Source organism: Schistocerca serialis, chromosome 2 (genome assembly GCF_023864345.2).
Source record: "Schistocerca serialis cubense isolate TAMUIC-IGC-003099 chromosome 2, iqSchSeri2.2, whole genome shotgun sequence".
NCBI lineage: Eukaryota > Metazoa > Arthropoda > Insecta > Orthoptera > Acrididae > Schistocerca > Schistocerca serialis.
This window is the reverse complement of record NC_064639.1, coordinates 295,681,663-295,693,833: the sequence shown is the minus strand read 5'-3', so window position 1 is coordinate 295,693,833 and position 12,171 is coordinate 295,681,663.

The following is a 12,171-nucleotide window of genomic DNA, read 5'->3' as shown; positions in this document are numbered from 1 at the left end:
TTTGACCTGAAGATGACTGATGGCTCAGTCAAAACCGGTCATATTTTATAACTCGCGATACAGACAAATAAAAGTTGTAGTAAGGTTTCTTTATGTTTCATTCTAGTATGGAGCACGGGAAGAATGATTACTCTAAATGCTTCTATTCATGCTACAATTAGTCTAATCTTATCATCAAATGCCTCTGAGCACTATGGGACTTAACTTCTAAGGTCATCAGTCCTCTAGAACTTAGAACTACTTAAACCTAACTAACCTAAGGACACCACACACATCCATGCCCGAGGCAGGATTCGAACCTGCGATCGTAGCGGTCGCGCGGTTCCAGACTGTAGCGCCTAGAACCGCTCGGCCTCCCCGGCCGGCTAACCTTACCATCACCGTCGCTACGGGGCACGATACGTACACACTGTGTTGTCGTAAATTCATAGGTTACTCTATCAATTCAATTAATACCTTGTAAGCACGTTATGACGAAGTGTCTGCCAATTCAGTTTTTCAGCTCTGCCGAGGGTCAAACAATTTTCGGTCATCCATGCTGCCCTTCTTTGCATATCGCATCTTTTCCACAAAAGTGACAAAACGCAAAAGGTGAGATTTGCCACAAATCAAGAGAAACCGTTTGGGGCGTCAATGAAGCGTTATTAAGACAAACAAATTTATCTGCTACATCTACATCTACATCGATACTCCGCAAGCCACCTGACGGTGTGTGGCGGAGGGTATCCTGAGTACCTCTATCGGTTCTCCCTTCTATTCCAGTCTCGTATTGTTCGTGGAAAGAAGGATTGTCGGTATGCTTCTGTGTGGGCTCTAATCTCTCTGATTTTATCCTCATGGTCTCTTCGAGAGATATACGTAGGAGGGAGCAATATACTGCTTGACTCTTCGGTGAAGGTATGTTCTCGAAACTTTAACAAAAGCCCGTACCGAGCTACTGAGCGTCTCTCCCGCAGAGTCTTCCACTGGAGTTTATCTATCATCTCCGTAACGCTTTCGCGATTACTAAATGATCCTGTAACGAAGCGCGCTGCTCTCCGTTGGATCTTCTCTATCTCTTTTATCAACCCTATCTGGTGCGGATCCCACACTGTTGAGCAGTATTCAAGCAGTGGGCGAACAAGCGTACTGTAACCCACTTCCTTTGTTTTCGGATTGCATTTCCTTAGGATTCTTCCAATGAATCTCAGTCTGGCATCTGCTTTACCGACGATCAACTTTATATTATCATTCCATTTTAAATCACTCCTAATGCGTACTCCCAGAGAATTTATGGAATTAACTGCTTCCAGTTGCTGACCTGCTATTTTGTAGCTAAATGATGAGGGATCTATCTTTCTATGTATTTGCAGCACATTACACTTGTCTACAGTGAGAGTCAATTGCCATTCCCTACACCATGCGTCAATTCGCTGCAGATCCTCCTGGATTTCAGTACAATTTTCCATTGTTACAGCCTCTCGATACACCAAGCATCATCTGCAAAAAGCCTCCGTGAACTTCCGATGTCATCCACAAGGTCATTTATGTATATTGTGAATAGCAACGGTCCTATGACACTCCCTTGCGGCACACCTGAAATCACTCTTACTTCGGAGAAGAGAATGGATGTAAAACCAGGGTCAAATGTTGTGTTAGTCAGTACTAGCGTGGATCCCAAAGAACTGTCCTTTGCTATAGTTATGTCACTCTTAGTGTCTTGATCAGGGATATATATAGCTGTTTCAGCAGAGCTGTATTTAGTAGAGGTAAAAAAAAAGGAGTTGGCATTATGTCACAGACTTGAAGCCGACACCCACCATCTTACATAGCCAAAACATTATGTTCACCGTATTAATACCGTGGTTCACAGCGGTTGTACTTCTCTGCGAAGTTACTCTGACGTCCCCGTGCCCAGTTTCGTCCATTGTGGATATCTATCGACTTTCGTGGTCGTATCCCAAATAGCATCCGGTGCTTTGATTGTGTGGAAGTTGTTTAATCAAAAATTCCTTGCGTCGTCTACGCATGCACTAATCGATCCGTTCGTAATCTAAAATTTATAGGACTCACATTTCATTCGTAAGCGGAGCCGTTCATGCAATATTTTCCTTTATATACATGAATTATGGTAGCCCTGTTTACTTTTATTCTTTCCTGTGTTTTCCATTCTAAACCTAAAACGTTCCGACTTCAGAGCCATACTCTTTCAACGGTCTCATGCGCGCACAACACATGGCTACGTGACCGCGCTAATTGTTGGTGCAGCATCTCAAGCCATAAATTTTTCCCACCGCTAACTATTCAGAAGTCATATTTCCTCCCTCTTTCAAAAGAGATTCCGGCTAGAGCAGGTGGAGACAGCGGTTTCCTGTGTAGGAGTGCCGGCCAGTGTGGCCGAGCGGTTCTAGGCGCTACAGTCTGGAACCGCACGACCGCTACGGTCGCAGGTTCGAATCCTGCCTCGGGCATGGATGTGTGTGATGTCCTTAGGTTAGTTAGGTTTAAGTAGTTCTAAGTTCTAGGGGACTGATGACCTCAGAAGTGAAGTCCCATAGTGCTCAGAGCCATTTGTACCATTTTTTTGTGTAGGAGTTTTGTATGTGTGGTTGTATGGATGTGTGTATGTGTGTGTGTTCATGCGTGGTTTACTTCCTTTCTGAAGAAGGCTTTGGCTGAAAACGTATGTGAAAGCTATTTCGTCTTGTCTGTCTGCTGTTCTGCGTGTAACTAGCAATCTATCCGTTTCAAAGCATTGTTACTCCCTATAAAGTTTGCTGTGAATAACACTCTTCACATTAACAGGCACAATGATGTGCATAACTACGACACCAGAAGAAAGAATAACATTCATTCGGTTACATTAAGGTTGTCTGTAGCTCAAACATGGATTCACAATACTGCAACCAGAAGTTTTGATAACTTACCCAGTAACATAAAATGCTAGACACATAGCAAAGTAAAATTTGAATCTAAACTATTCCGCGGAAGACTATTTATTACTGTAGTGTGTAAATAGTGATGTGTAGGAAATACTGACTACCTTCTGTCTGTCTTTAATTAAAAAACGAAAACTAATAAATGATTAGCAAAGAGGCATATTTACGAAAATAATTGATGTTAAATGACTGGTTACACATCATTACGATTTATCGTACAAATGGTACAAGGAACATGTAACTGACTGACTACTGGTATATAACAAAGCGTGGTGTACAGTTCAGTACTTTGAAAATCTGAAAATGAAATTGAAAAGTAAAATGAAGCAGATGATAAAAGTAGACATGCATTCCAGTTACGATATATTTCTTTATTCCTAAAAAACTGACAGAGTTAATGGCGAGAAATATTCCGGGAAAAGAAGCAAACAGGAAAGGTAGGCGTATAATTTACATAGGTTAGTCTACGATTACTAAAAAGATGACTTACATACACATTAATGCAAAATACCCATTTTATGGAGACTAAGCGTTTGAGACCATTCCCTTAATCACATTTATAGTATTGCATGTTTAAAAATACTATATCTTTTTTTACCCTGTAAATTGCCAATATTGGTCACACACTGAATGACGCATCATAGATAAGATTTCAAAGTGAGAGGATGTGTAAACTACAGTGAAACTAATGCACTGACAACATAATAAAAATACTTTATACAGCATGGAGGTATACCTCTATGCAGTTCTCTTTCTTCGACATTTCAATAATCATTCGCTTTGTTCACATGCACAATATACGATAGAATGCCGTGCTTATTGCATGCACTTATGGGCTAGCATAGAATACGTAGGTAAAATTTTTGTAAACTTGAACATTAAAAATTTTGTGCTTACTAGTTGAAAGCTGAAAATGTAACGAACAAGAAGCAGTACCAGTAAGCAAACTAGCATTGGCTTCGGAGTTCCAGCATTATTTGCTATCGATACACATACAGTAAAAGTGGAATTATGGATTACAAAAGTATACTTTTCACATCATTTCCTTCTCATTTTGGTTATTCTAAACATGGAGGTTGTACAGAGTTTCAGGGAGAGCATAAGGGAACAATTGTCACAAATGGGGGAAAGAAATACAGTAGAAGAAGAATGGGTAGCTCTGCGGGATGAAGTAGTGAAGGCAGCAGAGGATCCAGTAGGTAAATAGACAAGGGCTAGTAGAAATCCTTGGATAACATAAGAAATATTGAATTTAATTGATGAAAGGAGAAAATATAAAAATGCAGTAAATGAAGCAGGCAAAAAGGAATACAAACGTCCCAAAAATGAGATCGGCAGGATGTGCAAAATGGCTAAGCAGAGATGGCTATAGGACAAATGTAAGGATATAGAGGCTTATCTCACTAGGGGTAAGATAGATACTGCCTACAGGAAAATTAAAGAGACCTTTGGAGGTAAGAGAACCACTTGTATGAACATCAAGAGCTCAGATGGAAACCCAGTTCTAAGCAAAGAAGGGAAAGCAGAAAGGTGGAAGGAGTATATAAAGGGTCTATACAAGGGCGATGTACTTGAGGACAATATTATGGAAATGGAAGAGGATGAAGATGAAATGGGAGATACGATACTGCGTGAAGAGTTTGACAGAGCACTGAAAGACCTGAGTCGAAACAAGGCCCCGGGAGTAGACAACATTCCATTGGAACTACTGACGGCCTTGGGAGAGCCAGTCCTGACAAAACTCTACCATCTGGTGAGCAAGATGTACAAGGCAGGCGAAATACCCTCAGACTTCAAGAAGAATTAATTCCAATCCCAAATTAAAGCAGGTGTTGACAGATGTGAAAATTACCGAACTATCAGTTTAATAAGTCACAGCTGCAAAATACTGACACGAATTATTTACAGACGAATGGAAAAACTGGTAGAAGCCGACCCTCGGGGAAGATCAGTTTGGATTCCGTAGAAATGTTGGGACACGTGAGGCAATACTGACCTTACGACTTATCTTAGAAGAAATATTAAGGAAAGGCAAACCTACGTTTCTAGCATTTGTAGACTTAGAGGAAGCTTTTGACAATGTTGACTGGAATACTCTCTTTCAAATTCTGAAGGTGGCCGGGTTAAAATACAGGGAGCGAAAGGCTATTTACAATTTGTACAGAAAGCAGATGGCAGTTATAAGAGTCGAGGGGCGTGAAAGGGAAGCAGTGGTTGGGAAGGGAGTGAGACAGGGTTGTAGCCTGTCCCCGATGTTATTCAAAATGGCTCTGAGCACTATGGGACTTAAGAGCTATGGTCATCAGTCCCCTAGAACTTAGACCTACTTAAACCTAACTAACCTAAGGACATCACACAACACCCAGTCATCACGAAGCAGAGAAAATCCCTGACCCTGCCGGGAATCGAACCCGTGAACCCGAGCGCGGGAAGCGAGAACGCTACCGCACGACCACGAGCTGCGGACGATGTTATTCAATCTGTATATTGAGCAAGCAGTAAAGGAAACAAAAGAAAATTTCGGTGTAGGTATTAAAATCCAAGGAGAAGAAATAAAAACTTTGAGGTTCGCCGATGACGTTGTAATTCTGTCAGAGACAGCAAAGGACTTGGAAGAGCAGTTAAATGGAATGGACAGTGTCTTGAACGGAGGATATAAGATGAACATCAACAAAAGCAAAACGAGGATAATGGAATGTAGTCGAATTAAGTCGGGTGATGCTGAGGGAATTAGATTAGGAAATGAGATACTTAAAGTAGTAAAGGAGTTTTGCTATTTGGCGAGCAAAATAACTGATGACGGTCGAAGTAGAGAGGATATAAAATGTAGACTGGCAATGACAAGGAAAGCGTTTCTGAAGAAGAGAAATTTGTTAACATCGAGTATAGATTTAAGTTTCAGGAAGTCGTTTCTGAAAGTACTTGTATGGAGTGTAGCCATGTATGGAAGTGAAACATGGACAATAAATAGTTTGGACAAGAAGAGAATAGAAGCTTTAGAAATGTGGTGCTACAGAAGAATGTTGAAGATTAGGTGGGTAGATCACGTAACTAATGAGGTGGTATTGAATAGGATTGGGAGAAGAGAAGTTTGTGGCACAACTTGACTAGGAGAAGGGATCGGTTGGTAGGACATGTCCTGAGGCATCAAGGGATCACAAAGTTAGCGTTGGTGGGCAGCGGGGGAGGGGGGGGGGGTAATCGTATACGGAGACCAAGAGATGAATACACTAAGCAGATTTAGAAGGATGTAGGTTGCTATAGGTACTGGGAGATGAAGGAGCTTGCACAGGATAAATTGGCATGGAGAGCTGCATCAAACCAGTCTCAGGACTGAAGACCACAACAACAACAACAACAACAACAACAACATGGGGCCCGAAAACGCATATTCTCCTAGAAATCGAGGAAAGAAAGTTTTTTAGCTGCCGCTTATGCACGCGTAAAGTATGGACTGTTAAACGAAACCGTCGCTGGCGTAGTGGCCAAGGCGTCTATCTGGAATGCGGAGAACCTGTATTCGATTCCCAGTTGTGCGCTGCAGGTTTTTTATTTGCTTTGTTTTCTGCACCGAAACTGATACGAATAGGAGGGTTAATAAGGCAAGGAAATAGGTAAGGACTAATCCCTGTTCTGCGATCATAGGTGGCACACCGCGCCTAGTACACGTCCACGGCGGCGTTCGGCGGCCACAGCATAGTTGCGACACCTGAGGATGGGCTTATGAGAGCCCGAAACAGGTCGTGTGATAATAAAAGAAATTTACTACTGAAGCGGGATTTTCAACCTCTGGTATAGACCCAAAGTAGGTAAATAAATTTCTCAGATGACTTGGATCAGTAAGGAATTAAAATTTTAAGTGTCGTAGTATGAGAATTTCGAGTAACGTTGTTGACAAGATGAGCATTCGCCGTACGTTAACGCATAAGGGAAAAAAAAACAAGCTCTTGTTGCAGTAGCCAATGTACATGACACATTCGTAGACGGTGCAATATTCCATCATAGCTTTTGGAAAATGGTTGCTGTTCTCATAAGAAGCTAATAATTAATTTGGTCCTCGGTGTATAGAAGAGACCAGTCTTTTAACCGACTCTTTCAAATGTGTTTACTTTGCTTGCTCCAAATCCAGGAAACAGAAGAATTCAGTTAACATGACATATTTTGAAGTTACTGATAAGTTTTGTCTGATAATGGATTCCTGGGGTGAAGAAACTAACACCGTCATGTGGAATAGCACGTATATGGATGACGAGGGCCAACGAGTTGGACGGTAGAAGTAATACCGTCAAACTGCACACCTGTATGCCAACCACGTGATGTTTATTTTTATTGGCAAGTTAAAAACTTTACTTCGAGGCTTCAAAACTACAATCTGTTTCAGGAAATCCAGCGGAAATTGCACAACTGAGAAGATGCAGTAACGATTCACAGCATAATCCATTATAAACTTTCAGCTCCAATTTTTCAACAATGTTATCTTATACGAGGCATGACCAAAATTAATTCCTGACAAAGAAATATATCTAACTGTAAACCAAGACTGTTTCCGTCCGAATCTTCGGAAGAAACGATGTAGTTGCGCGAAGATTACATTTGTTAGATGTTCTTGGTGTCGCGAGTCTATTTGCTAAGACTGTTTGTTCGAGAAATACGATCCATCTAGTTGTTCGAAGAAAATTGAGGCTGCTTAACAGATTGAGTGAATGAGGTATTGTAAATCGACAAACATTAAATTTTTGATTCCTCTCTAATCCAATCAGTTTGAGAAATTTGCTTGCCTACTTTGTTAAATTCCTTTTTATTTTATTTACCTTATTAACGTTCCTAAGCCTACAAATTTCTAAACGGAAAAATAAAAATAAAAAAGCTGAAGAATGCAGCCAGGAATCAAAAACAGGCTTTCCGTTCCGAAGGCGTCTACCTTGGTTGCTTTGGTTGAAAAACGTTTATTTCATGGGTACACAAGCGGCAGTCGTAAAACTTTCTTTACTCGATTTGCGTTTGCGGAATCCATATACACATCAATGAAAAATGCTCGCTTTTCGATAATCGATCGATCCCGTCAATTCTGAGTTGAATGTCCGCTCTGAACTTGAGGGGTAGTTTTCTCAAAAACGGGTGGCTTTTGAGTCAAAATATCGTAGAGTCTTTCATTCTAGGTTGTGCAAAAGCGACCTGCCAAATATAAACCGAATCGGTTTTTCGTGTCTTTCCCCTTGTGACTGATGTCAGGACAGTGGTTGATGTTGCTTCAGCCGTAACAGTTGACAATAGTCCAGCTCTCGGTTTTTTATGCAACAGTTACTTTCACGGAATATCTTAAGATACTTCAGCACCAAACTGTGAGTAACAGGTGGTTCCTGTCGATGTCGTTGTTTGAAATCCTCTATGATAAACTGGGTACTCCTCTATCTTGGTATCAGGATAGTCTCAATATGCTCAACTTGAGTTAACGCTATCAGCTTTCACGTCACCTGTAAGGAAGAAACATCACTCTATGCGCAAACTGAAGACGCCATAGGTTTCCTCGATAATTCTCTATTTGGTATGTCACATGACTTCCTTACCGTTTGAAAATTACGAGTTCCATTGAAAATGGCGACTTCCTAAATGGCAACCGTATTGACAACATTGCATCACAGGCTTTTCCCCTCTCCCACGTCATAGCGTTGGCCTTTAAATTTCTGTTTATTCACCTGCTCTTGTTTTAGAAGGATGGTTAAACACTTGTGGATCACCCTGTATATTAATTGAATATGCCAAATCGACAGAAAAAGAGCAAGATTGAAATATGTGTGTGACTGACAATGCCACAGCTTTATTTTCTATGCCCACTAATTAATCATCCAGTACTATTCGATTAATATAATGATAATGATCCCACAGGGTACTAACAACGACGAAGAAACCATCGAAGCGTTCTGCCAGTGGTTCCTCACTTAATACCGGAATATTTAAATAAGTTTTTATTATAGCGCTTTCTCATCTGTCGTTCTGCACAAATTTTGCAACTGAATTTAAACTAACTTCCCAATGAGCTAAACACGTGAAATTTTAAACAAAACTTTGAACTGGATGACAAAGGAATAGTAACTGATTACTTGTCTGTCTGATCTGCCTAGCCACGATATGGGTGGTGATTGGTAATGCCTGACAGCTCGGCTTCCCTGCAGGACTATTGTGAAGGTAATGTTGGCAGTTGGAGTGTGTTCACTGATGCGAGTAGATAGGCACAGCTGGACAGAAGAAAGAGAGAGTATGCAGGGAGGGGGGAGGGAGGGTGTAAGAACTAAAGCCTCTGGCACCGTAAGTGACTAAAATATTTGAAACTGATAACTAACAAGCATCTAGCATTAATTTGTTTTAATACTGAAATAAGAATATTGCAAAATTAATTTTGCTTGCTTATTTTATTTTTTAGGAAAACAACAGTTAAAAGATTTATGTTTTATTAGTAAGATGGTGTAACACTATTCCACTTCACGTACGACCAGGAGGAAAAACACTGACATAAACACGAAATTTAACACAGGCTTCTCTTATAATCCCATAAAAATGTTTAAAATTCATTTAGAAATTTCAAATACACAAAACTAACATTAGAAAAAAATATTTAAATAAAAATAAATTTTTAATATAACACGTTTTGAAACCGGACTAAAAAGTATAAAATAATGTGTCCTAGTCCCATACAGATTCCTAACTCCATAAAGATAGTTCTGAAATTGCGGTAGTGAATTTGTTATAGCTACGAAAAAGATTTTTAACGAAAAATGCGGGATGCATGCAACAGATAATACTCAGATCAACCATTCATGTAACAGTTATGTATTGAAGGAAATGTATTCGCAGTTGCGAATACGGGTAACTTGCAAGTGAAAAAAAGGAATGAAGACATTGGAAATTTGTTATAGACTGGGACTCGGACACAGGTTTCCCGTTTATCGCGAGCTATCACCTTAACCGTTTTGTCAATCCATACATGCTTCATAGCCAGACCCATACTCCAATACGTCGTCGTACATGTGTCATTAACCTGTATTCGTACACTTACTGCAATTGCCGTGCCGTGAGGAGAGGCGTCATGTCACGGATTGCGCGGCCGCTCCCGCCGGAGGTTCGAGCCCTCCCTCGGGCATGGATATGTGTGTGTGTTGTTCTTAGCATACGTTAGTTTAAGTTAGTGTGTAAGTCTACGAACCGATGACCTCAGCAGTTAGATCCCTTAGGAATTCACACACATTTGAACATTATTTTGTAATTGCCGTACAGGGAAGACATTTAATCGAAAGTCGCTACACCTGGTATCAGCGGATAAAATATTGCATGGCACTTCTTATAAAGACAGATTCTGCAATATCTTAAGTGTGTACTGTACGTGCCTCACATTTTTCGTTATAAATTATATTTCTAGTCACATTCAAAAACTTGTTGTGTTAAAATTTTATTGTTATTTAAATAATTATTTCTCTCTTAATGCTGGCATTAGTGAAACACTAGCTCACGTGAAGACGTATAATTTATTCTGTAGCACTTGGTGGGAGACATCTAGAAGTGAAAATAGAAGCTACTTATTGGTTGAGTATTAACTTGGTTGAAATATCTAAGCCCGTGTCACTCTCGCTACTTCTACAAAATGATCGCCGTACGTTGACGACCAGCTGTTCGCCTGATTTCATTGCATGACGTAAGCTGGTGACGGGCGTTACTCTATGACATATATCTTCACCAGGGTATGTTTATTACAATATAAACGGTGTGCAGTTGATGACAGTTTTAGAGACGTTCACAGTACCACTAACCTTCCAACTATTCGCATCGTCTCTGCTGTTACACGGAACTTTTCCTTCGCCAGCGTCAGTGTGCCGCTAAAAGGTGTGAGAAAGAGGAGCTCAGTTTAATACCTGCCGGCTTAGGTGGAGGAAAATCTGAATTACAAATGAATGCCAGGGCTGTGGGAGCAGTTCTCAGCTGCTGCAGCTTGCGGTCGGAGCAAGCGAACACAAACTACAGCATTTTGCATTCTGGCATATTTTCTCTCAGTATAATTTCACAATTTTCAGGTCTCTAAATGATCTGAGAGAAGGTGGCAGTAATCGATGATATACCTTTGGAGCTACTGAAAACTATGGGAGGTGTAGGGACTAGGAGGTTATATCTATTTACATCAAAGATCTGCTAAACATATTACTAATCATTAGATTTTCAGTAAATATTTTATCATCACATTGACATAGAAGGAACACAGGGATTAACGTTAAAAATATCGGACAATCTTATATACAGAGTGTAACAGGTATAAATCCAGATATTTCTGTTGGTGATGATGACAGTGTACCGAACAACATTGCATTGGTATTTATATCATTTGCAGACTAGTAATCATGGGTTAGGTAGTACCTCCAAGTACACTACTGGCCATTAAAATTGCTACACCAAGAAGTAATGAAGATGATAAACGGGTATTCATTGGACAATTATATTATACTAGAACTGACATGTGATTACATTTTCACGCAATTTGTGTGCATAGATCCTGAGAAATCAGCACCCAGAACAACTACCTCTGGCCGTAATAACGACCTTGATACGCCTGGGCATTGAGTAAAACAGAGCTTGGATGGCGTGCACAGGTACAGCTGCCCATGCAGCTTCAACACGATATCCCAGTTGTTCATCAAGAGTAGTGACTGGCGTGTTGTGACAAGCCAGTTGCTCGGCCACCATTGACCAGAGGTTTTCAATTGGTGAGAGATCTGGAGAATGTGCTGGCCAGGGCAGCAGTCGAACATTTTCTGTATCCAGAAATGCCCGTAAAGGACCTGCAACATGCGGTCGTGCATTATCCTGCTGAAATGTAGGGTTTCGCAGGGATCGAATGAAGGGTCAAGCCACGGGTCGTAACACATCTGAAATGTAACGTCCACTGTTCAAAGTGCCGTCAATGCGACCAAGAGGCGACCGAGACGTGTAACCAATGGCACCCCATACCATCACGCCGGATGATACGCCAGTATGGCGATGACGAATACACCTTCCAACGTGCGTTCACCGCGATGTCGCCAAACACGGATGCGATCATCATGATGCTGTAAACAGATTCCATATTCTGCCAACAGTCATTGGATCTCAACCAACGCGAGCAGTAATGTCGTGATACGATAAACCACATTGGCGATAGGCTGCAATCCGATCTTTATGAAATTCTGAAACGTGATGGTACGCATTTCTCCTCCTTACACGAGGCATCACA